This window comes from Canis lupus, chromosome 19 (assembly GCF_048164855.1).
Source record: "Canis lupus baileyi chromosome 19, mCanLup2.hap1, whole genome shotgun sequence".
In the NCBI taxonomy this organism is placed as follows: Eukaryota; Metazoa; Chordata; class Mammalia; order Carnivora; family Canidae; genus Canis; species Canis lupus.
In genome coordinates, this window is record NC_132856.1 from 6,846,517 (window position 1) to 6,874,174 (window position 27,658).

General features: G+C 37.5%; 1 protein-coding gene and 1 non-coding gene across 6 annotated transcripts in view; both read left to right on the forward strand.

Moving 5' to 3' along the window:
- TMCC1 (transmembrane and coiled-coil domain family 1) overlaps positions 1-27,658 on the forward strand; it is a 241,381-nt gene that overhangs the window by 16,479 nt on the left and 197,244 nt on the right. The window lies entirely within an intron of this gene.
- Positions 6,469-6,575, forward strand: LOC140611517 (U6 spliceosomal RNA). Its single transcript, XR_012012669.1, has one exon. It is a non-coding gene; the product is annotated as a U6 spliceosomal RNA (small nuclear RNA).

Consider the following 27,658-nt stretch of genomic DNA (forward strand, 5'->3'; position numbering starts at 1 on the left):
ATCCTGAGATCAAGACCTGAGGTGATATCAAGAGTCAGAGGCTTAACTGACTGAGCTACCTAGGTGTCCCACATTATAGATTTGACTTATTTTGCTTTTTCCTCACAACTATCAGTTTGTTGGTCTTTAAACCTGGTTTGCTTATTAATTTTATTATAAATCACAGTGTGATTATACAGGCTTGTAAGTTCTCCTTTTTGCCAAGCTTTATAGATCTAGATCTTAAATAATGGTATAATATGCATGCTTACTAAAAATTTTGTAAATAAGGCTACAGGTGGACATCAGGCTACAGGTTGCATCAAAGATAATAAAGGCAATCTAAGCAGGGTGAAGTATAAAATTGACAGATAGGTGTGATAGAAGTGTAGAGTCTTAATCTTTTTTTTTAAGATTTTATTTATTTATTCATGAGAGAGAGAGAGAGAGAGAGAGGCAGAGACATAGGCAGAGGGAGAAGCAGGCTCCATGCAGGGAGCCTGACTTGGGACTCGATCCCAGATCTTCAGGATCACGCCCCAGGCCCAAAGTGGCACTAAACCACTGAGCCACTCAGGCTGCCCTAGAGTCTTAATCTTTAACAGAAATGATCTGGCCCAAAATAGTGGGGTTTTTGTTTGTTTGTTTTCTTTTTTTCATTTGAAAGCCAAACCACCATAGTTTCAGGTAGTTAATTGTATGATGTGGCTGTGAAAAGAGGCTGTCATTGATGAATATTTATAGATGTACAGTGCTAAATTTAGATGTATATGCTAAATTAAGAGAAGTAATAGTCCCTTTGTTCTTCTATTGTCAGATTATATCTGGAGTATTGTGTCCAGTTAGGGATTTTACACTTCAGAGGGACAGTGATAATCTAAATTGCCCAGATGAATGTGACTAGAATACTGAGGGCTCTAGGCACCATATCTAATGAAGAACAATTGAAGAATCAGGAGCTATTTTGCTATGGAAGATAATACTGGAAAACTTAATTATCCAAATACATTGGAAAAGTTGTTTTAAGCAAGAGGGTGCAGACTTATCATCTATATTGCAGTAGAGGACAGACAATGGGTAGAAGTTATGGTGGAGATGTATTTCATCCCACTGTGGAGACTTTTGCGTAGTAAGATGTCCAATGGTGGAAGAGATAAAATTATGAGGTCTCTGTCATTAGAGATATTCAAGTATAGGCTGGACGATTGTCTTCTGGAGATATAGGTGTTCCTGTAGGAGTTTGGATTACGTGGTCTTTCTTGCCCCTCCCAGCTCTTAAGATTTTCTAATCTCAAGTAGACTCTCTCCTTTGTGCTAATATTGGTAGCAATGAAAAGTCTTGTTGACTTTAGTTCCTTGATAACTAAAAAAAATGTTTTCCAACCAGCAAGAGAATACAATGCCAAAAAATACAGTTTTTAAAATGTATATAAAGTAGAAAACTAGAATACTAGATCTGTATATGGACTATTATTATGCTAATTTTTTAAATAAAAAATTTTAAGGATTTTTATTCATTTATTCATGAGAGATACACAGAGAGAGGCAGAGGGAGAAGCAGGCTCTCTTCAGGGAACCCAATGTGGGACTCCATCCGGAACTCGGGTCACATGCTGAGGCGAAGGCAGATAGATACTCAACCACTGAACCACCCAGGCATCCCTATTATTATGTTTTGGCAGCATTTCTTTAAAAAATTTTTTTGAATTATTTTTTTAATTTTTAAAAAGATTTTTATTCATTTGAGAGAAAGAAAGAGGGAAAGAGCACAAGTTGAGGAGGAGGAGAGAAGAAGAAGCAGGCTTTCCACCGTGTAGGGAGCCCAGCATGGGGCTTGGATCCAGATCCCAGAACCCTGAGATCATGACCTAAGTCAAAGGCAGACACTTAACTAACTGAGCTGAGCTACCCAGGCACCCCTTGATCTCTTAAGGCTAGTCTGTCTGTCTCCTTCCCTCCTTCCCTCCCTCCTATTTTTCCTTCTACCCTCTGCCCCTTTCCTTTCCTGTCCCACAGTTCATTTACTGAGTTGGGGTAGATGATTTAACAATGGATTGTGAGATAAGACTGGGAGAGTTCTTTGCTTTCCCTCCCAGGAGCTACAGTTATGTTATGGGTGCTTACAAATTTTCCTGAATAGCCTTCGTTGGGCAAGCTGTGGTAACTACTTGTATATGGGTCTGAAACTGGAGATTGGCACATAGATTATAGGAGTCTTAGGAATATCTTGGATTTGTAGTCAGCTCCTGAGGGCAGCTTTGTTTGGATTTTCAGGAAAGTGGCTAGTGGAACTTGCTTTTGACGACTGATAAAGCTGGGAGAAGGTTTGGCTCCACAAAAAGGCACAGCATTACTATCTGCTTTGGCTTTTCTGTTAGTAGGATGAGTAGGATGCAGCTCCATGTGGGTACCAACAGGTATGGGGCCTGCACTGTCACTCAAAAGCCTTAAACCTGGCACACACCCTTCCCCCTTCCCCTTAAGAGTAGTCTTTCAAGAGCATAATTTGGGGCATGTTCTTTTTTTTTTTTTTTTAAAGATTTTATTTATTTATTCATAAGAGACACAGAGAGAGAGGCAGAGACACAGGCAGAGGGAGAAGCAGGCTTCATGCAGGCAGCCGAATGTGGGACTTGATCCCAGGTTTCCAGGATCAGGCCCTGGGCTGAAGGTGGCGCTAAACCGCTGAGCCACCCAGGGATCCCATGGGGCATGTTCTTAAGGATTGTTAGAGAGTTTATAATTTTATACTACATAATAAAAAGTAAAGGTTGCCATAGTGTAGAAGAAGACAGAGATTTGTGTTTTATTTGTGTGTGTGTGTGTGTGTGTGTGTGTGTTTTAAAACTAGATTTAGTTCTCTGCTACTTTAAGTGTGTAGTGGGAAATTTAATCATTAAATTTTTTCATCTGCTATTGGGGACAGTATTTGTCTTTCAGAGTTGCATACATGGAAATAATTTACCCCAAGGTTAATGCCTGGCATAAACATGGCATAAAATTATTACTATTTTTTAAAGAGTATTTTTATTTTTATTTTTTAAAAAGATTTTATTTATTTATTCATGAGAGACAGAGAGGCAGAGACACAGGCAGAGGGATAAGCAGGCTCCATGTAGGGAGCCCAATGTGGAACTCGATCTCAGGACTGCAGGATCATGCCCTGGGCTGAAGGCAGGAGCTAAACCGCTGAGCCACCCAGGGATCCCAAGATTTTATTTATTTTTTATTTTTATTTTTATTTTATTTTATTTTTTTATTTTTTTATTTTTTTTTATTTTTTTTATTTTTTTTTTTTTATTTTATTTTTTTAAAGAATAATTTTTTTTATTTTTATTTATGATAGTCACAGAGAGAGAGAGGCAGAGACATAGGCAGAGGGAGAAGCAGGCTCCATGCACCAGGAGCCCGACGTGGGATTCGATCCCGGGTCTCCAGGATCGCACCCTGAGCCAAAGGCAGGCGCCAAACCGCTGCGCCACCCAGGGATCCCCAAGATTTTATTTTTTAAACCAATCTCTACACTCAACATGGGGCTCAGACTCAGAACCCTGAGATCAAGAGTCACATGTTCCACTGACTGAACCAGCCAGGCACCTCAGGTAACATAAAATTAACATTACTTAAATTTGGGGGCCTTCTATTTATACATGTTCAGCAAGGTAAACTGGGAGATTATATCAACAAATCCATTTGTATCTTTAAGATTTATAAATATACACTGGAATTAACTATTTGTGTGTGGGTGTTTCCACACCACAACCAGTTCTCCAATTCTGTGATACTAATCCAACAATTTTTTTTAATAATAAATTTATTTTTTATTGGTGTTCAATTTACCAACAGTCCAACAATTTAATTCAATTCTGACACTGTTTACCTGGAGTTAAAGTGTCAGATCCTACAAGTTAAAGATCTGTTCCATAAGAGTGATTACCCTGTAGACACCAGTTGCAGCTTTGTAAAAAACTCTGGGGTTTCCATTATCCCTCCTTAGATTCAATAATTTGTTGGGATGACTTACGGAACTTGGGAAAGCACTTTACCTATGTTTACAGGCTTATAAAGAATGCAACTCAGAAACAGCCAAGTGGAGAGGATGCATAGGGCAAGGTATGGGGAGCTTCCTTGCCCTCTTTGTACCTCGATATGTTCACTCATTCAGAAGCTCTCTGAACCCTGTTGTTGAGGTGTTTTTGAGAAGGTTCTGTTACCTAGGAATATTTGGTTAAATCATTGGCATTGGTAGTTAATTTATTCTCCAGCCTCTCCCTTTCCCCTATATTGGGGAGTGAGGCCTGAAAGTTTTATTTTATTTTATTTTTTTTAAGATTTTATTTATTCATAAGAGACACAGAGAGGCAGAGGCATAGGCAGAGGGACAAACAGGCTCAGCGCAAGGAGCAAGGAGCCTGATGAGGGGCTCGATCCCAAATCGAGGAGTTGAAGGCAGACGCTCAATGCCTGAGCCACCCAGGCGTCCCAGGCCTGAAAGTTTTAATCCTCTAATCATGTGGTTTGTCCCTTTGACAACCAGTTCCCATCTTGAGCTACGTAGGGGGTCCATCAAGAGTCTCATTAGCATAAACTGCAGTGTGGTTGAAAGAGACTTATTATGAAAAAACAAAAGACACTCCTATCACTCATGAAATTCCAAGGATTTTAGGAGCCCTTTGCCTGGAGCAAGGGACAAAATCCAAATACAGTTGACCCTCAGACAATATGAGTGTGAACTTAATGCAAGTCCGCTTAATGTATGGGGTATTTTTTTATAAAAACATTATAGTACTATAAATGTATTTTTTCCCTGTGATTTTCTTACATTTTGTTTTCCCTAGCCTACTTTAAGGATACGTATGACATACAAAATATGTGTTAATCACAGTTTATGTTATTGGTAAGGCTTCCAGTCAACAGTAGGCTATTATTAGTAGTTAAGTTCTTAGGGAGTCAAAAGTTATATGCAGATTTTTGGTGTTGGCACGGGATGTTGGCGGCCCTAACCCCCTCGTTGTTCAAGGGTCAACTGTAACTAAATACTGTTTTTTAGAGCAGAGGCTAAGTTTCAGAACATTAGTATTGAATTCCCTCTAAGTCATTGATATGTTTCTTTATTGGGCTATGGTGCCACTGTTTTGATTCTTGGTAATGTAAATAATATTTGTTTTGAGATCTTTAGATGAAAGGTGCTGTTGAAACAGCTAAATGCCATATTCCTGAGGGGTCTTTATCAAATTCCAGTATTGTTTCTTTTTCTGTCAGACTTTTGTCCTCAGATGGCTATACTCTAATCCTGTGACAGAGCTAATTCTTTAGTCCAATGTGACAAAAACAGGATTGTTTTCCCAACAGGAATAAGACTCGTTTTTCCAACAGGAATAAGACTCGTTAAACTACTGGGTCATGGAATTTAGGTAGAGATGTTTTTGATGGTCTTATTCTTTTTAATGGTAAACAAGGACAGGAAAGGTAATTGATGTGAAATTCTAAATTCTCCTACTTTAAAGTTTTTTTTTTCCTTTGCCTGCTTATTTTAACATGCTTTTCAGAAATGTGGACACTGTCTTGTTCTAATACAGAAATTTCCTTAGAATGTAAGCCTTAATGTTTTTTTAATACTTTTTAAAAAAGATTTATTTATTTTAGAGTGAGAGAGCACACGTGTCTGTGAGTGCAGGGGGGAGGAGGGGCAGAAGGAGAGAAACTCAAGGAGACTACTTAACTGAGCAGGAGCCCAGTGTGGGGCTGGATCCCACAACCCTGAGATCATGACCCTGAGATTATGACCTGAGTCAAAATCAAGAGTTACACGCCCAAGCAACTGAGCCACCCAGGTGCCACAGCCTTAATATTTTAAATGTTTTTGAACATATATGGAAAGTGTCTTAGTAAACAAGAGTGGGCACTAGTTAATATAGTACCTAGCAGAGTTCTTCACAGATACTGAGCACTCAATAAGTGTCTTTTCTGGAAGTTAGAAGCCTTGGTTCTAACCTTTGCTTCCAGCTACCTTTGGGACCTAATTAGAGTCTCATTCTCCATTTTTAAAATTGTGAGCATCCCTTCTAGCTTTGATTCAGTGACTCAATTCATTCCAAGCCTTACTTTTAAAAATTTTAGTGTGGCCTTTAAGTCATTTTCTTGAAAACAAGCATACAGAGCCAATCACCATATAGGCTGAATTGGAAAGTGTTGTGAAATAACTCACCCTCTGTGGCTTCAGTTATTTACATGGCCATGTTCTTTCTTTACTCTGGAAGAGTTACCTTGGGTTTTCTACTCATACTAGGATAGGACTAGACAATTATCAACTAGTAGCTTTCTTAACACCTATCCAAAGAGGATGGAAGTAGCATCATAGAATGATTATTTTTCCAGTCATATATATCCCTAAATAGTGCTATGTGCAGTATTGTTTGGGTTCAGAGGAGTATTATTTAAGTTGGTTTTTAAAAAAATTGTTTCTTGAGATTTAGAAAATCTGGCCAGTTGACTAACCTTTGTAAAAAACTTTCCCTGTGTTAATGATACAGAGAAGATTAGTATGGCCCCTGCCGAAGGATGACATGTAAATTTGTGAAGTGTTCCATATTTTTAGAGACTCAGGGCCTCAGCTCAGTCACTGGTACATCCTCCCCACCTTCTTGAAAAAATAATTTGAAAAGAAAAAAAATTTTCCCTTGTGTTTTAAGCATGTCATGTTTTGACAAAGAATGTAAATATACTGTAGAAGTATAAAGTATTATGATTGTCAGATTTCTAGTCTGATTTTATGTAGAGTTTAATTTATTTTTTAAAAAAGATTTTATTTCAGAGAGAGAACAGGCAGTGGGGAGGAGCAGAGGGAAAGGGAGAAGCAGACTCCCTGCTGAGCAAGAAGCCATTCCAGGACCCTGGAATCATGACCAAAGCCATAGCTAACTTTTGAAGACCGCTAATTTGTATTATGGAAATTCAAAGTAGGTGAGTGTTGTAGTGGTTAGGAGGATATGATCTGCAGCCTTTATTTGGATAAATGTGGGAAAAAAAACAGATAACACCGCAGGTATGAAAGATAACATGAATAAAAGCATGAATACAAATTAGTCTTATATTGTGTTTCTCTTCATTTATGAGACTATCCTAACCCATTTGCTGACCTTTTGAAATTAGTTTTTAGATAAGGACAGTTTGAAGTAGTAGGATGGATTTCTTGAGGTAGAGCTAAAACAGTGGGAGACCCCATTTCATACATAAAAATGACCTGAAGGGGGAAGAGACTTGCATAATTGAGGACAGTTGGAAGTATCATGTTGTAATCCTCAAATAAGATGAAAATATTAAAAAAAAAAAACTTTTCCTGTCCTATTGTGAGAAGCGGTAAAAACATTGTCTATTGATAAAGAGAACTATCCCAAAACATTAATTTTTTTCAGAAATTTCAAACCAAAACTTTAAAAAGTCAGTGACAGGAGCACCTGGGTGGTCAGTGGTTGAGCATCTATCTGCCTTTGGCACAGGGTGTGTCCCAGAGTCCTGGGACTGAGTCCAGCATCAGCTCCCCAGAGGGAGCCTGCTTCCCCCTCTGCTTGTCTCTGCCTCTCTCTCTGTGTCTCTCATGAATAAATAAATAAAATCTTTAAAAAAAAAGTCCGTGACAAACCATTACTTTATATTAGTTTGCCAGTGGTTAATGTTGAATAAAACCAGTATATGAATTTTGTATGTTTATGGTAAATAATGCCAAGTGTATTGAATGTCTGATCTGGCCTGGATTTGTGAGCCCAGAATTTGTAGCAAATAGTAAAAATATAACTGTGGGCCTTTGTATCCTATTAGGAAGCAAATGAGAGATGAAGACTCTGAAGCCTAAGGTGTTTTTATTTCATTATATAAGTTTAAAAATCAGTGGGGCAAAAATCAGGGTATCAGCACTACCAGAATAGTGGGGTATCTTATTTTGATTTGCCTGTCTTGTTCCACTGTTAAGAACACGAGAGTCAATAGTGGGTGTGTTGTAGCTCTGATCTCTAATGTAGCTTCATATGAATGACTCCTAAATCTGCATCTTCAGCCTACACTCCCTACTGGTTCCTGAAACTTAATACCTTCTCCCAAATTCATTGGCATTTTGCCATGATCTGTTTGCATTCCTGTATACCTGTTCTTCCTCTAGTTTTACTTATCTTGATTAAATGGTTCATCATTCACTTAGCCAACTAGCCCATAAAACTTGGACTTATCTTTAATTTCTTCCTGTTCCTGGGCTTTATGTTGATCAACAAATGTGTATTTACTTCTGAAATGTTTCTTTTTCATTGAGTCTTTAGAATGTACATTTGGTCACTCATTCACCCTTTCATTCTGGCACACGTATGAAACACCTAATATGTGTTAGGCACTGTACAAGGTTGGGGAGATAGGTAGGGATATAGTGGTAAATAAGATATGTGTGGCCCTTATAGAGCTTATCATTCAAGCTTTCATCATTTCCCCTGCTTCCCGTTTGAGTTATTGTGGAAGTCATTTTTTCTGGTTATAAATATAATACTTATTTTAAGAAGTGCAAGGATTATAGAAATGTATAACACTGAAAGTAGGAGACTGCTTATATTCTCATTCACCCGAGATAGTGCGGATAAAAATGTTTTTTCTCTAGTTTTTTTTTAACATATAGCCACAACTTTTCAACACATCTTTGTCTTTATGTTATTTCCTGTTTGTTTATTCTAGCTGCTATCGGGGATACTTTGTTAAAAAGTACCGTTGATTGTTAGTCTTCGGTCAAAAACACATCTGTGTTTTTCTGTCACCTACAGAATGAAGTCTAAATACCTTAGTGTTGTCATTATAGCCCCTTTATTTTTGGTCCCCATCTACCTTTCTTGTTTCTCCAGAAACTTTCCCAGAAGTGGCCCTTCTTACAAGTGTAAAATAAAAGATACCAAGTATGCTGCATTAGTGTCCCCATGCAACAAATAATTCTCTGAATAGGGGAGACAGGGTGATAAAAGTACAGTGATAGTTTATTCAACTTTGGTCTGTGTGTTTGCCCTGTCCTACTCACTTTGGTTATGCCAGAATAAAAAACTAAAGCAGTATTCTTTTTTATTTTTATTTATTTTAATTAATCTCTCTACCCATCTTGGTTCTTGAACTCATGACTCTGAGGTCAAGAGTTGCATGTGCATACTCTACTGACTGAGCCAGCCAGGCACCCCTGTAGGGTAGGGTAGAGTATTTTTAAAAATTAATGCAGAAAATTGGGCGCCTGGGTGGCTCAGACAGTTAAGCATCTACCTTCAGCTCAGGTGATGATCCCAGGGTCCTGGGATGGAGCCCAACCTCTGGTTCATGCTCAGTGGGAAGTCTGATACTCCCTCTCCGACTCCCTCTGCGCCTGCCTCCACTTGTGCACTCTCTCTCTCATTATAAATAACATTTTAAAAAAATGCAGAAAAGTGTAAAGAAGTTGAAATAATCTGAAATTCCATCCCATAGGAATGATTACCATTAAAGTTTTTGTAAATATCTTTCCATACATGCCTATTTGAAAATATATACACATACCAGTATATGAATATAACAATTTTAAAGTAGGATAATATATTTTTTTAAGTAGGATAATATTGTAATGCTGTTTTTCTTTTGTCTCAGACATAGGTTTGGAGACTTTTATGTCAGTAAGAGACCAGTGTTTAAAATAGTAGATTTCAAGAATGAGAACCCTGAGCTTCTAGAGCAGATGTTTTTGCTTGGGAGAGTAAGAAGCTGGTCTGACTTCTCTGACCCTCCAGATTAGAGTAGATGTTGCTCCTCTGGGCTTCAGTGGCACCTTGGCTATCACATCATAACCCTTACCACAATCTGTTATTTGTCTGCCTACTTAAACCAGAGTCCCTTGTATAAATCTCTTTGGATTTCTTTTGGCCTACTCAGTGCCTGGTATCTAGTATCCTGATTGGATAAATGGCTGTATGAATGTCTTTGGTGAAGTAATACAGTTTGCCATGAAGAACTTGCAGCATACATTCTTTAAAACCATTCTTCTCTGTTTGCCTTGATTATTTATGTGCCAAATAACTTTTTGCTGTCAATCCAATTTACCAAGGGGATTTTACTGCTGAGCAAAGAGGGTATTGATTGTAACTTGATTGACAGTTATAATTCTGATTATAAATTATTTAAGATATTAGTATGGTGAGATAGACAGATAGGTATGAGAATTTGGATAATATGAACCATGTTTCCCCAGAGTGTAATTATCACTTTAGGTAAGATAGTATGCTAATTCTAACTGGGCATAGGTATAGGAGTGGTATGGTTGAGGAAGGCTAGATTCAACTTTGACTCTGCCACTTCTTAGCTGTGAAGTCTTAGGCAAGTCCTTTAACTATTTTAGGATTTAGTTCCTTTATTCACTAAATGAATAATAAGCTGCTCAGATCTAGTTTAATGCTAAAATTTTGTAACTGAAATAAAAGCCATATTTCATCTCAGTCCATTGAGTCCAAACCTGTGCACTCATTACTTTCTCACTCTAAACATGTAAGTGGTCAAAACTCAAAGCAAGAGAGTATGGTGCCTTAGAACTCTCTTAGAAAAACTACAGAATGAAGCACAAGGAAGCATCATTATAGTTTTTAGAGGGAGTGTGAACCTGAGAACTACTTTTGCATTCTTTGTATATTTTCATAACCAGTTCTAGATAGAAATAATTTTCTCTTGGGGTGCCTGGCTAGCTTATTTGGTAAAGCATGTGACTCTTGATCTCAGGGTTATAAGTTCAAGGCCCACATTGGACATAGAATTTAAATAATTTTCTCTTTGGAGAATAAGGATATGGCATTTGGGGATGGTGAGTATGTTGATTTAACTAGGATTGGTTCTGCCCTCTTGTCTTTTCGCACTCTCAGAAGAATCTCAAGATTCAGTCTCATTGTCTATGAGGCACAAAGGTTAGATTGATGATAGAACAGAGTTGGGAGACCTGTTTTTCTTCTTGATTTTGAGATACCAAAGAAGATTGCTTTACTTCTCTATGCTTGATTCTTTTTACTAAAAGAAGATGAAAATCTGACTCTTACTACATCATATGATTTGGAATAATAAGATAATTCTGTGGAATATTATTTTTTTTAAACTCCTTTTTTAAATGTATAATTTCCAGTAAATGCACAAATCTAAGAGGTATACATATCTCAGTGAATTTTTGCATATGCATATAGCTGTACATATATAAACACCAATCTGATTAAGATGTAGAATATTTTCCTTCCTTCAGAAAGTTTATTTCCTTTTCTAGTCAGTATCCTTTTTTTTTAATATTTTGAGTGCTTTATTATTAATTTTAAGAAGCAAATAACAAATCTTGACATCCTTTATGCTTCATCAATAATTTGAGTCTTGAACTCTATACTATGATCTGTAGAGAGACTAAGGTCTTTTATCTTTAGAAATAGATAATGCATAATTGTGTTAAAATGCTTTTCTAATAAAATCATAATCCAAGGTGAAGAGGAAGTAGTTTTACATTGTTAAGGTGGCAGTGTTGTTTATCAGCATTTTCTTCTCTGTGTAGGCTTTTTTTTTCTGGAGGTTTTGGGGTTGTTTGAAAGTAAATTTATAATGAAAGTTGTATGTAGGTAGGAAGAGGAAGGTGTTTGGTCAAATGAAGGATGAGCTTGTTATTGGTCTGTAAGTTCTGTTGTTCCTCTACCTGTGCTATTGTGTAACCCTGTGAGCAAGGAAGGCCTGCCCTCATTTTTTACCTTTAATATTTATTCACTGCTTTTTTGCCCTAGACTGTGTGTGAATCTTTCCAGTTTTGTGGTGCTACTTTAATCTACACTTTATACTTAGCTATTTATTATGTAATCGTGTTTACTAATTTATGTATCTATATATTTTGGAAGTTTTAGATTTTATGGAAAAGTTAAGCAAAGATAATACAGAGTTTCTGTATAATAGGTACCCATTTCCCCTTTCTTGACGTCTTGTTTTATTAGCTTCGAAGTATATTTCACATACCTTAGAATTCACCCATTTAGAGTATACACGTAAGTGGTTTTTATTATATTCACAGAGTTGTACTACCATCACCAGAGTATATGCATCACCCCAAAAGAAACTGTACACATTTAGCAGTGTTTTCCCATTTTTACTCCCTGTCCTAGTTCTAGGTAACCACTTTCTCTATCCGTGGATTTGCCTATTCTAGATGTTTCATATAAGTGAACTTACATAAAATGTGGTCTTTTGTGACTAGCGTCTTTCACTTACATGAAATGTTTTCATAGTTTAGCCATTCTGTATCATGTATCAGTTCTTTTTTATTGCCAAATAATAGTTCATTTTTTGTATATGTCATATTTTATTTATTCATTTATTGGTAAATGGACATTTTGATTGATTCCCACTTTTCCTATTATGAACAATGCTGCTATGAACATTTTTGTATAAGTTTTTATATGGACTGTCAGAAAAAATATTAAATTTGAAGTGTGCTTATCAAGAAGAGGCTTTTTTCTCCTCAACAGATATGTTGGAAACAAAGACATAATCAGGCAAAATAGAGTAACTTGGGGTTTTGTATGCTTTAATCGTTCATTCTTTTCCTCAGCTTCCACAAATGCTTGTGGGTGTTGAAACATGGGAACATTAAACAAGAACATTTTTTGACCCTGAGTATTAAAAACATTTTCTTTTTATAAGAGCATATATAAAATGAGAGATTACATTAAAATGATCCTTAAAGTTCTGTGATTCTTTGATTTACTCAGAATTTTCATTATACCTTTGAGCTGTTAATGATTTGCTGAAATATGGAGGATGCTATTCAAAAAACTGTATTAGCATTGTAAAGCTTATCCCCATTTAGAGAGGCAGTTGTGGTAGAGTAGTTGAGAGGTTTAAATTCCAGTTCTACTTGCTGGTTGTGTGACCTTCAACATGTCACTTAAGCCTCATTTTCTTTATCTGTAACATGTGAAGGACATCACAGGATTGTTGTAAGGTTCAAATGAGATAATATGTTAAGGAATTTGAAACTACAATGTGATACACAAATATGAGGTGATGCTGTAGAAAGAGGTTCTAAGTCTATAAAGAACTGTAGTTTCATTTATTGTATTTTGTTTTCAGTTTACTGATTCTTCCAACTTAGTGTATATTTATGATTAGGCTCGATGGGGATTTACTTTTCTTACCAGACTGAGAAAAAAAATTGAGTGGCAAGAACCTCCCACAAAGAAATTAAGATTGTTGTGCCCAGGATAATGAGAAACACCTGCTGTACCATTCCTAGCAGGAGGCAGGATGCTGCTGCCACTGCCTGTGTAGGTGCCTGGCGTTTCCTAAATTTTTTTTTTTTTTTAAAGATTTATTTGAGAGGGAAAGAGGGAGCACAGGGAAGGGCAGAGTGAGAAGGAGAGAGAAACTTTAGCAGACTCCTTGCTGAGCTCAGAGTGCGAGGCAGGCTGGATCTCAAGACTCCAAGATCATGACCCGATTCAAAATCAATAGTTGGATGCCCAACCAACTGTGCCATCATGGGGCCCCAATTTTTTTACATTAATACTTTCATTGTACTTATTCTGTATGTTAACCTTAAAAAGAAAACTCCGTTATTTTACCAGCAAAAATAGGTTTATTTGGGAATAGCAGAGGATTTCAACTGCTGTTTTATAGAGGAAAGGGGGAAATTGGGAGGGCTGTTACAAACAAGTCCACTGGAGTAAAAAGTCCATAGGGAGTTCAAAGTGTAGTAGCTTTTCATTGGCTGGGTTGTCAGTCTCTCATTGTCTGGGCTTTTTTTTTTTTTTTTTTTTTTTTTTTTTGAGAAAAACCTTTCTTTCTTCTTCTGCTGGGGTAGTAAAGTAGTGGCTAAAGTAGTAATGGGGGACCCCTGGGTGGCTCAGTGGTTGAGTGTCAGCCTTTCGCCCAGGGCGTGACCCCGGGATCTGGGATCCAGTTCCACATTGGGCTCCTTGCAGGGAGCCTGCTTCTTCCTTGGCCTGTGTCTCTGCCTCTCTGTGTGTCTCTCATGAATAAATAAATAAAATCTTTAAAAAAAAATAAAGTAGTAATGGACTGGGAAGCCTGGGTGGCTCAGCATTTGAGGGTCTTTCTGCCTTGGGCCCAGGGCATGACCCCGAGATCTGGGATCAAGTCCCACATCGGGCTCCTTGTGGGGAGCCTGCTTCTCCCTCTGCCAGTGTTTCTGCACCTCTCTCTCTGTGTCTCTCATGAATGAATTAAAAAAAAAAAAGTAGTAATGGACTTACGGCACCTCTTTCTTCCTGTTGGCTCTGCAGTGGACTACAGGGGTGGGGCACGAGAGCGCCCCCTACTGGCCTCCTGACTCCATTTTAGTAAGGCTTCTTTTTATTAATGTTCATACATTATCAGACCCTGTTCTAAATGTTTCCATTTAATCTTCACAATGATTCTGTGAGGGTAGATACTGTGGTAACCCATGAGGAAATTTAAGGTTAGAGAATTACTTATGGGGATGCCTGGGTGGCTCAGCGGTTGAGCGTCTGCCTTCAGCTCAGGGCGTGATCCTGGAGTCCTGGGATAGAGTCACAGATCCCGCTCCCTGCAGGGAGCCTGCTTCTCCCTCTGCTTGTGTCTCTGCCCCTCTCTCTGTGTGTCTCTCATGAATAAATAAATAAAATCTTAAAAAAAAAAAAGAATTACTTATGATGATTGGTCCTACAGTACTTTGAAACTTTTCCTTTTCGGTAGAGAGCTCAGGCTTACATTCTTACCACATCTTTGCAAAAACTATTAGCTTTCAGTGATAGGTTACTGTAAATGTTATCTTTAATTGCTTCTAGAAATACTTTTTAGATTTTGGGGTAACTAGAGGTCCAGGAGTACTGTTTCTGTCTAACTCTGAGTTAGAAAAATTGGGAATAAATAAAAGGTGTTGGTTAGGCACACTGGTAGTATTTCCTAACTCCCCTGCTTTGTCAATTAAAAAAAAATCATTTATTTGAGAGAAAAAGAGAGCACACATGAGTTGCGGGGGGCAGAGGGAAAGGTAGAAGCAGGCTCCCTGCTGAGTGGGGAGCCCAAAATGGGGCTCTGTCCTCAGGACCCTGAGATCATGACTCAAGCCAAAGACAGACACTTAACCATTCAGCCACCCCAGGCTCCTCCCTCCCTGCTTTATCAATTTTAAAAGGAATGCCTTTTTACATTTTAATTTTTTTGAAATTTTGTACATTTAATATGGTATTTCTCCTTGAAAAACTGTTGCTTGTGTAAGGTGTGCCTTTTAATTAGTTAACAAGGTCTAGGATCAAAATGCAGTAACATTTAGTCTATTGGACTTTATTTTTTAGTTAACACCCACTATCAGTGTGCCATTCTTGGCCTCTATACATAGTTTTTCCATGTTTGGTGCTGACAGCCAGATATGGTTAACCAGCTAAGATTGGAGTTGCTGTGAGACTCAACTTTGCACCTCACTGTCCTTAAACTTCCTTTCCTGTAAGATTATCTTAATGACTCAGAGATAGAAGTACTTCATTGTCATGTTTTGCCTTACTAGCTGCTGCTAATTTAGTGAACCAACTAGTTGAAGGGGAAAATTAGCAGATAGTTTCACTGGAGACAGGACCAAAGTTAAAACTTAATTAATTTAAGGAAAATTAGCAGATAATTTCACTGGAGACAGGACCAGAGTTAAAACTTGAAAGTCCAAAGTCCAAAACTGTAAGTTTAACTTAAGTTAAAACTTAAAACATAGCATAAGTTCAAAACATTGGTTTTTTTTTGGGGGGGGGGAGGGGAAACTGCCTCTGGTCCTTGTCCTTGTCTCCTGATGACCAGTAATCAGTTCTCTATCTCTGTAGTTTTGTCATTTTGAGGGTACTGTGTAAATGGAGTCATATAACCTTTTGAGATTTTTTTTTTCATTTACTAAGCATGATGCCCATGAGATATATTCAGCTTGTTACATGTATCATTATCATTGCTTCTCCTTTTTAATTACTGAGTAGTATTGCATGGTATGGATGTACCAGAGTTTGTTTAAACATTCACTTATTCAGGGACATTCATGTTGCCAGTTTAGGGTATTATCAATAATGCTGCTATGAACATTCATGTATAAGTTTTTGGGTGAACATATGTTTTCATTTCTCCGGGATAAATGCCAAGGAGTGACATTGCTGGGACGTAAGATAACTGCATGTTTAATTTTATAAGAAACAGCCAAACTGGGCAGCCTCAGTGGCTCAGCGGTTTAGTGCCGCCTTCAGCCCAGGGAGTGATATTGGAGACCCAGGATCGAGTCCCATGTCAGGCTCCCTACATGGAGCCTGCTTCTCCCTGTGCCTCTGCCTCTTTCTCTCTCTCTCTCTCTCTCTCTCTCATGATTAAATAAATAAAATCTTTGAAGAAAAAAAAAAGAAACAGCCAAACTTTTCCATAATGGTTCTATCTTTTTACATTCCTACCAGCAGTGTAATGAGACCACTAATATGTTTTATTGGTGTTCATTCTTTTTCTTTTATAAAAATGGTAGTAGATCCCCAAAATTAAAAAAAATTTGTGAGAAAAATAATAAATTGAAAGGTTTATACATTGATACAGTTGTTTTAGCAGAATGTACAATTTGTCTCAGGAGAATAAAATCATAGTTCTAGATTGTTTGCTTTGGCAATCTTTTGTTGACCTTGTTTGAAGAGACTAATAACTTTGAAGAGTGAGGAAGATTTGTTACTAAATTTTCATGCTAAGTTATTTGGCTGTTTTGGAATCTTAATAACCAGCATTTCTTTCTCTTTAGCTCTCATAATTTCTGGATAGATGTTTATCTTTTCCTAAATTGTAAATAATTTCTGATGTTGTAGCCTCCATTTATAACAAGATATCTTAACTTTATTTACTTTTTTTGTTTTGTCATGAATTATAATACCCACTGTTTTTATGACTTAAGAGTTGTTGAAACACCATAGGGAACAGTTTGCTTACCATCAAAATAGGCAAGTCCCCTAAGTAAACATATCCATACCCAGGCTTTACTCAGTCACTGTGAAATAGCGTGGGTTTTTTTTTTTTTAGGCCAAGGAAGCTATCCAAGAATTTTGTGAATGAGGGTGGGAATTGACCTTGCCAGAATTCATGGGGAAGATGTCTGTCTTCTTGTTTTGTATGGTGGAAAAGGGTTTTTCATCCAAACTTTGCCCTGATTTCTTCTGCTTTTCCCACTGAGCTTTCTTTTTTTTTAAGTGTCTAGAAATTTTAACTTCTTAAGTGTTAATTTTTAGTAGACTTACTTTTAATTTCAGTAGTTTATCTTGAAATAAGTTGACTAAGAGACTCAGACTTTAAGATAAACCAGAGATTTGTTGTCTTTGCTTTGGGACTTGATGATGAAATGTAAAAAAAAAAAAATCTAATTTTGTTGTGAAAACTAATCAAACCATTTAGATTGCTGTATTTTAGAGTATTCAATGGAATTTGACTTTTCGATGGTTTTCTCATTTAAATAAGCCGCCGAAGGCCTATAATGAATAAACTTCATTATTCCTGCTAATGGGACCTTGTTAAATTATTATTATTTTTTAAATATTTTATTTATTCATGAGAGACACACAGAGAGAGGCAGAGACATAGGCAGAGAGAGAAGCAGGCTTCATACAGGGAGCCCAATGTGGGACACAATCCCCGGACCCCAGGGTCATGACCTGGGCTGAAGGCGGCACTAAACCGCTGAGCCACCGGGGCTGCCCAAGGCTATGTTTTAAATTGATAATTGCAGTTTATTAATAGTATATTCCCCCACCCAACAATCTCTTCTTCTGTAAGCCTTCTATTTTTATTCTAGAATATTGTAAAATGTTAAGACGTAAATTACCTCATTGCTCAGAAGCATGTTGTCTAATGGAATCAACATAAGATATTATTTGACTTTGGGTTATATTTTCTATTTATGCTAGCTTGTTTATAATGTATTGAAAGTAGCATCTCTGAATATTTTTTTATTCTTTTGGTCTTTAAAAAGATTAAGTATATTGGGAGCACCTGGATGGCTCAATTGTTTAAGTATCCAATTATTGATTTCTACTCAGGTCATGATCTCAGGGTTTTGGAATTGAGCCCCAAGTTGGGCTCTGCACTCACAGGGGAGTCTGCTTGAAATTCTCTTTCTTCCTCTCCTCTTGCTTGTGCGCACATTTGCATGCTCTCTTTCTCTAAATGAATAAATAAATCTTAGAAAAAAAATTTTTTTTAAAGATTTATTTATTTATTTATTCAGAGAGAGAGAGACAGAGAGGCAGAGAGAGACAGAGAGGCAGAGAGAGACACAGGCAGAGGGAGAAGCAGGCTCCATGCAGGGAGCCCAACGTGGGACTCGATCCTGGGTCTCCAGGATCGCACCCTGGGCTACAGGCAGCGCTAAACCGCTGCGCCACCGGGGCTGCCCAGAAAATTTTTTTAAAAAGATTGAGTATACTGAATTTATATTGTATTGTCTTTTATAGCTAAGTTTCCTTCATTTATATTGAGCGGATGTTTGACAGAATTTTTAAGACAGTCTTTTTCTACTCACCCTGCTGGATGTTTGATCTACTCAACTGACAGCTTTATTTCTTTTTCCTCAAAATCCAAAACTAGGGGCAGCCCAGGTGGCTCAGTGGTTTAGCGCCGCCTTTGGCCCAGGGTGTGATCCTGGAGACCCGGGATCAAGTCCCACGTCGGGCTCCCTGCATGGAGCCTGCTTCTCCCTCTGCCTGTGTCTCTGCCTCTCTCTCTTTCTCTCTCTCTCTGTGTCTCATGAATAAATAAATAAAATCTTAAAAAAAAAAGTCCAAAACTAGGCCTATAGTAAGGAAAGGAACATATGCTAGAGCCAAGGGCTGGTGCTACATAGGCCTGTGGGGGTGCATATTCAGAAGCTTTGCAATTGGTTGGCTTGGATCTGTCAAAACATGTTTGGTTGGCTCTGGTTGTGCAGTGGTTTATTTAACGCTTCTGAGTAGTGACCTGGGAATGAATGCATTATGAGTATAGTTTGGAAAATTGTTGTATAGGTTGCTCTGGGAGGGCCCCTCGCCCCTACCCTGATAAACCCCACTATTGGGCAGGTCTTAGGTTCACTGGTTTAATTTTCTGTGAATGCCGTCCCATGATTAAGCCTTTGCCTCATCTCATCAGCAAATGGTCAGTATTTTGGATGCAAGTTATTTCATAATGGACTTTATGTTACAGGAAGACAGTGGGAAATTAAATATCTGTACCTTAGCTCTGGCGTAAGTAGATATTGTTAACATCATGTGTTGGATATAAAGTAGGCTTTCTTTTGGTTTTAGGAACTAAGATACTACGATGTCTTACAGTTTTAAGGCACTTAAACATTTGTTTAGTTGCATGGTGGGAAAGGATATACAAAAGAATAAGTCATTACATATTTGAACAGTGTTGATAGATGAACATGAATTGATGAGCTTAGTAGTATCCTTTCACATTTTTTCCAAAGGTTTAGACTTTGTTACAGATTTTGCATCTGTCTTTAAGGAAAAAAAATGTAGACGTTGTAGTAAATACTAACAGTTTTGAAATGTTACCTAATCAGTATAATTTAAATAGAATTTACAGTTTTGCATTAAATATAATCCTTTCTAATTTAGATGCATGTGTGTGTATATATATATTTTTATATATGTGTATGTATATGTATATATTAAAATACAATCCTTCCTAAATCTTACTCTGCTAAATTTACTTTATGATCATGATATGGTATATCATCAACAGTAGTAAAAAAAAAAAAAAAAAGCAATGCGAGCTAACACTGTTTTACTTTGTAGCAGGCACTATATAGAGTGCTTTCCATACATGTACTATCTTTCATTCTTTACAATAAGCCTATGGAATGAGAAATATTTGAATCCACACTTTAGAGATCAAATTAAGTAATTTGCTTAAGGGCCCATAATTAGTAGGTGAGTGAACCATAATAGCAGAATGTACTGCATGTTTAAAATTCTGCTTCATTTCAGAAGCGTTAGTGGTTCAGTCATTGAAGCAGCTGCCTTCAGCTCAGGTCATGTTCTCAGGGTTCTGGGATTGAGACCCACGTTGAGCTCCCTGCTCAAAGGGGAGCCTTTTTCTCCTTCTCCCTTTGTGCTTGTGCATGCTCTATCTCAAAATAAAATAATCTTTTAAAAAATATTTTATTTATTCATGAGACACAGGCAGAGGGAGAAGCAGGCTCCATGCAGGGAGCCCCATGTGGGACTCAATCCCAGGGTTTTAGGATCACACCCTGGGCTGAAGGCGGGGCTAAGCTGCTGAGCCACCCGGGCTGCCTAAATAAAATAAAAATCTTAAAAATATTCTACTTCATTTAAGAGATACTAAAAATTTTTGTATGAATGTCTACTTTTGGTATACCATTTTGATTCAGCTTTGAAGGAATTTTTATCTTTAGGATTGTTGAGAATCGTGCAAAGTAAATTATTTAGAGCTACAGAAAATCTGTTTTGTCTTATATGGTAATATTTCATTTGTTCAATATTGAAGGGGATTACAGAGGTAATTAGTAAAGTTTACTTCTTGAAGAAGTATAATATTGAAAGAAATTATGTTTTAGAACAGTAATTTTTCTAAAATGTGTTTTCCTTTTTAACCTTGTAAGAAAATGTTTTTTTTACCCTTTTAACGATAGTATTCTATATATAATAGAATCCATTCTTTTTTTTTTAATATTTTATTTATCTATTCATAAGAGACACAGAGAGAGAGAGAGAGGCAGAGACACAGGCAGAGGGAGAAGCAGACTCCATGTAGGGAGCCCAATGTTGGACTCGATCCCGGGACTCGAGGGCCTAAGGCAGGTGCTAAACAGCTGAGCCACCCAGGGATCCCCAATACAATCCATTCTTGATGACTCAGGGCTTTCATTAGGACCATCAGTTAATTTATAATGTGATACCTTTTTTCCGTCTTTGCTCTGAGTTTTCTTGATACTTCTATGCACTGCCTTTTATAATCCTCCCTTTATTTAAATAATTTTGTCAGAATTGTATATAAATAAAGAGTTAAGTAGGCCTCACCTGTAAAGGAACATGCAGTCCATCAGATTCTGGGAAAAAATATATACTGTTATTATAGCTACTATTAATTGGGTACTTCCTAGGTTACTGACATAATTTTTATGTATTACTTCTTTTAATCTTTACAATAGCCATATGAACTAGATATTATTATCCCATTACTCTAGAAAATGAGACTCAGGCTTAGACAGCCAAGACTCCCTTTGTTGATAGTTACTGAAACTAATACTCAAATTTAGGACTGTTTTATTTTAACATCTAGATTTGTATCTCCTATTCTGTATTGCTTGCATTTTTTCCTGTTTGTCTTACAGCTCTTGGCTCACTGTTGGGTATGTAGGTGTTCAAAATTAGTGCTTCTTTCTTTCTTTAAAAAATATTTTATTATCATTTATTTGAAGTGAGGAGAAAGTATGTGAGGGGAGGAGCAGAGGGAGAGGGACAAACAGACTGTTGTTGGGCTAGGAGGCCCCTTAACACCACAATCCTGACATCATGACCTGAGCCAAAATCAAAAGTCAGTTGCTTGACTGACTGAGCCACCCAGGTGCCCCAAAACTAGTGTTTGTTTCTTTATCACTTTATTACATTTGTTTTACAGTTTTAATAAAGTACAATTAACATGGAATATATTTGCACATATTTAAATTGTTTGGGCAGCCTAGGTGGCTCAGTGGTTCAGCGCTGCCTTCAGCCCAGGGTGTGATCTTAGAGATCTAGGATCGAGTCCGATGTCAGGCTCCCTGCATGGAGCATGCTTCTCCCTCTGCCTGTGTCTCTGCCTCTCTCTCTGTGTGTCTCTCATGAATAAATAAATAAAATCTTTTTAAAAATTTGTTTAATGAGTTTTCATGCACATATACATTTTTTTAAAGATTTATTTTTATTTATGAGCAAGTGAGCACAGGGTGAGGGGTAGTGGGAGAGGGAGAGAGAGACCCTAGCAGACTCCACTCAGAGCTCCACTCGGGGCTTGATCTCATGACTTGGAGATCAGGACCTGAGGTGAAACCAAGAGTTGAATGCCCAATGGACTGTGCCACCTGGGTGCCCTGCAAGTATACACTTTTGAAACCATCACTATAATCAAGATAAACATTTTCATCACCCCCAAAAGTTTCCTCTTATTCCTTTTAACCCTTATAATCTATTCTTCCCTTCAATTCCATCCACTGGCAACCACTATAGATTAGTTTTATATGTATACATACATATATACGTATATTATATAAGTAATTTTATATAAGTGAAATAATAAAGTTTGTATTCTTTTTTGCTTGGCTTCTTTCACTCAGCCTAATGCTTTTGAAATTCATACGTGTTAGTGTGTGTATTGATAGGTTTTTTTTCTATTATTGAGTAGTATACTATTGTCTGGATTTATTTATCCATTTCTCTTTTGATGGACTTTTGGGATATTTCTAGTTTGGGGCTATTACAAATAAAGCTGCTGTAAACATTTATGTACAAGTCTTTGTGTATTTGTATGTTTTCTATTTCATGAGTAAAAAACTAGGAATGGAATAGATGGGTCATATGGTAGGTATTAAATTTTGTAAGAAATTGCTGTATTAGTTTCCTACTGCTGTAACAAATGACCACAAAATTAGTGGATTAAAGCAATGCATATTTATTAACTTAACTTCTGGAGGTCAGAAGTCTGAAGTGAGTCATACTAGGTTAAAATAGAGATGTTAGCAAGGCTATGTTCCTCTGGAGAACTGAGGGAGATTCCCATTTCCTTTCCTCTTCCAGCTTCTAGATGCTGCCCGTACCCTTTGGTTCCTGAACTTCTATCTTTAAAGCTGCAGTCACATTCCACTGACCTCTGCTTCTGTTCCATCTCTGACTCTCTTGCCTCCCCCCTTTCACTTATAAGGACCCTTGTGATAATATTGCACTAGGATAATGCAGGATAATCTCCCAGTCCCAGAATCCTTGAGTTAATCATATATGCCTATCACACTGCCATGCCTTTTCCCAAAGTTGTTACATCATTTTGAATTCTTACTGGCAGTGTTGGAGAGCTCCATTTGCTCCACATCATTTCCAATACTTAGTTTGAGCAATCTTTTAAATCACTTTTTTTAATAAAAATAATTTAACAAAATTTTTTTAGGATTTTATTTATTTCCTAGCACAAGAGACAGTGAAATCACGAGTGGGGAAGAGGGGAGAGGCAGGCTCCCTGCTAAGCAGGGAACCTGAGGTGGAGCTTGATCCTAGGACTCCCGGAACATGACCTGAGCTGAAGGTAGACGCTTAACCTGTATTAGTATTAGTTAGTTAGTTGTAACTAATTTTTACATTATTAGTTTTAATAATAAAACTAATAATGTATTATTATTAGTGTATTAGTTTTGCACCTTTTTTTTTTTTGTAAATCTAAAATTATTTCAAAATGAAAGCTTAAATTCAGGGGCATCTGGAATGGTTCAGTCACTTTATTATCTGCCTTTGGCTCAGGTCATGATCGCTGGGTCCTGGGATCGAGTTTTGCACCTGGGGCTCCCAGCTCAGAGAGGAGCCTGATTCTCTCTCTCCTTCTGCTTCTCTAGCCGCTTGTGTTCCCTTTCTCAAGTAAATAAAATCTTTAAAAAACAACAACAAATAGTACAAAGAATTCTCCCAAGTTCTTTACCCAAATTCCCCAATTATTAATCATTGTGCAATTATAAAAATCAAGAAATGGACATCAGTACAAATTGTTACCTAATCTGTAGATCCTGTTCAAATTTTACTAGTTATCTCCCTTTTTTTTTTCCTCCCTGGTCCAGGATCCAGTGCAGTCACACATGTATTTAGTTTTCATATCTCCTTTTAGTCTCTTTTAATCTGGGGCGATTTCTCAGTCTATCCTTGTCGTCCATGAGTTAGACCAGTGGTTTTTAAATTAGTGGAATGCCTCCTTTATACTCAGATTATTGAGGACCCCAAAAAGCTTTTATTTGGGTTATATCTAGTAATATTTACTGTATTAGCAATTAAAACATATAAAAGATGTTTAATTCATTTAAAAAGTAAAAAAAAATCACATGTTAACATAAATAGCACAGCTATATTTTCTAAAAAATATTTAATGAGAAGAGTGGGATGATTTTACTTTTTTGCAGATTTTTTTAATGTCTACCTTAATAGAAGACAGATTCTTATATCCTGTTAGCCCCAAGAGCATGCCCAATTGTGTCATGTTACCCTTCACAAGATGAAAGTGAAAAAAGGCAAAAAATCTCTTAGTGTTATCATGAAAGATTGTTTAACAAGTGCCAAAGGGTGTACAATAAAATAACCTCCCTCTAATCCTATGATGTCAGGTTTTTATAAACCCTTTCAGAGACATTTAATACATGTACAAACAAACTAAGTTTGTATATATATTCTCCCTTTCCTTCTCACCTTTTACACAAAAGACAACATGCTATACAAATTGTTCCAAATTTTTCCTGTTTAATTGGGTGATATATTGGAGATCATTTCATGTAACTTATAAAGAGATTTCTTTATAATGACTGTATATAGTAGTGTTCCCTCTTATCCTTGGGAAATATGTTCCAAGATCCCCAGCAGATTCCTGAAAATGTGGTTAGTACCAAACTTTATACTCTCTTTTTTTCCCTATATATACACATACCTATGTAAGTTTTTTTTTCAAGTTTTTATTTAAATTCCAGTTCAGTTTAATAAGTTTTCTATAGATCTTGGAGACTAGCCCTTTATCTAATATATCATTTGCAAATATCTTCTCCCATTCTGTAGGTTGTCTTTTAGTTTTGTTGACTGTTTCCTTTGCTGTCCAGAAGCTTTTTATTAAACTTAACACCCAAGAAACAATCCAATTATGAAATGGGCAAAAAACGTGAACAGAAATTTCACCAAAGAAGACATACACATGGCCAACAAGAACATGAGAAAATGCTCTGCCTCACTTGCCACCAGGGAAATACAATTCAAAACCACAATGAGATAAATACCTCACACCAGTGAGAATGGTGAAAATTAACAAGACAGGAAACAACAAATGTTGGAGGGGATGTGGAGAAAGGGGACCCCTCTTGCACTGTTGGTGGGAATGCGAACTGGTACAGCCACTCTGGAAAAGAGTGTGGAGGTTCCTCAAAGAGTTAAAAATAGATCTCTACGACCCAGCAATTGCACTACTGGGGATTTACCACAAAGATACAGATGCAGTAAAATGCCAGGACACTTGCACCCGAATGTTTATAGCAGCAATGTCCACAATAGCCAAACTGTGGAAGGAGACATGATGTCCTTTAACAGATGAGCCTTGATGTCCTTCAACAGATGAGTGGGTAAAGAAGACGTGGTATATATATACAATGGAATATTTCTTAGCCATTAGAAAGGACAAATACCCATGACTTGTTTCGACGTGGATGGAACTGGAGGGTATCATGTTGAGTGAAGTAAGTCAATTGGAGAAGGACAATCATCATATGGTTTCACTCATATGGGAAATAGAAGAAATAGTGAAAGGGATTATAGGGCAAAGGAGGGAAAATGAGTGGGAAAAATTAGGGTGACAAACCATGAGAGACCCCTAACTCTGGGAAACAAAGGGTAGTGGAAAGAGAGGCAGGCAAGGGGCTAGGGTAACTGGGTGGTGGGCATTGAGGAGGGCACTTAATGGGATGAGCACTGGGTGTTATGCTATATGTTGGCAAATCGAACTTCAATAAAATAAATAAATATAAATTCCACTTCATTAACATAATAGTGTAATAGTAGTTTCAGGTGTAGAATTTAGTGATTTATCACTTAAAACACCCAGTGCTTATCACAAGTGCCCTCCTTAATACCCATCATCCATTTAACCCATCTCCCTACTCACTTCCCTCCAGCAGCCCTCAGTTAAGAGTCTTTCCTGGTTTGCCTCTCTTCTCCCCCCCCACCCCCTGTGTTCATCTGTTTCTTAAATTCTATGTGAGTGAATCATATGGTATTTATCTTTGTCTGACTGACTTATTTCATTTAGCATAACACTCTCAAGCCCTATCCACATGATTGCAAGCAGCACCAAGATTTCATTCTTTTTTATGGCCGAATAATATTCCATTGTATATGATATACTGCATCTTTATCCATTCAGTTGATGGACTTTTGGGCTCTTTCCATAATTTGGCTATTGTTCATAACGCTGCTATAAACATCAGGGTTCATGTATCCCTTTGAATCAGTATTTTTGTATCCTTTGGGTAAATTCCTAGTAGTGAAATTGCTGGATTGTAGAGTAGTTCTATTTTTTTTAAGATTTATTTATATTAGAGAAGAGCATAAGTAGAAGGGGCAGAGGGAGCAGGAGAGAGAATTTCAAGTCAGCTGAGTATGGAGCCTGATGTGGGGCTTGATCCCAGGACCTGGAGACATGACTTGAGCCAAAATCAAGAGTCAGCAGCTTAACCAACTGAGCCACTCAGGCATCCTTAGGGTAGTTATAATTTTAATTTTTTAAAAAGATTTGTTCATTGTAGAGAGAGCGTGAGGGGGGAAAGGGGCGAAAGGAGAGGGAGAAAGAGAAAACCCTCAAGTGGACTCTGATAAGCTTGGAGCCTGACATGGGGCTCAATCCCATACTCTGAGATCATGACCTGACTGAAATTAAGATTTCATTGCTTAATCAACTGAGCCACCCAGACCCCCCGGGATAGTTATTTTTAAATCTTTGTCTAACAGCTCTGCCTTTAGGTCCTTCTCAGGGACAATTTCTTTTAGTTTATTTTTTTCCTTTGAATAAGCCATACTTTACTATGGTATGCCTTGTGATTTTTTTTGTTGAAAACTGGATGTTTTTCTTTCTTTTTTTTTCTTTTTAAGATTCTATTTATTTATTTAGAGCACAAGCAGGGGGACCTGCAGAGGGAGAGGGAGAAGCAGGCTCCCCGCTGAGCAGGGAGCCTGACATGGGGCTTGATCCCAAGACCCGGGGATCATGACCTGAGCCCAAGGTGGGCACTTAACTGACTGAGCCACGCAGATGTCATGAAAACTGGACATTTGAATCAAATAGTGTGGTAATTCTTGAAATCCATTTCTCTCATTTCCCTAAGGTTTGCTGTTTTTTTTGTTATTTTGATTATTGCAGATTGTCTCTGTGCCAAGGGTCAGCCTTAGGTGTAAATTTAAGGTCTTCTCTGAGCCTGTGCTTTTCCCTAGGAACCTGTAGTCCTTGATTTTTCCTGTATATGCAGTTGCTTTTTTTTTTTTTTTAAGATTTTATTTATTTATTTGACAGATAGTGAGAGCACGAGAGCACAAGTGAAGGGAAGGAGAAGGAGAAGCAGACTCCCTGCTGAGCAGGGAGCCTGACAACGATACAGGGCTTGATCCCAGGACCCTGAGATCATGACCTGAGCTGATGGCAGATGCTTAGCTGACTGAGCCACCCAGGCGCCCCTGCAGTTGCTTTTGAATGTCTTAGTCCTTAATGTCTGGCTCCCAGTAGAGGAAAAAGAAAAATGAAAGAGGAAGGAAAATGACACCAGCCTGTTAAATACCCTGGAAGTCCCTATAGCTGGAGATGGTAGGAGGGCCTTGTGACAGCTTGGAGGTGAGGGTGGAGGCTAGGTAGCTGCTACTGTGCTAAGAGTTGAAATTGATTGAAATTAACT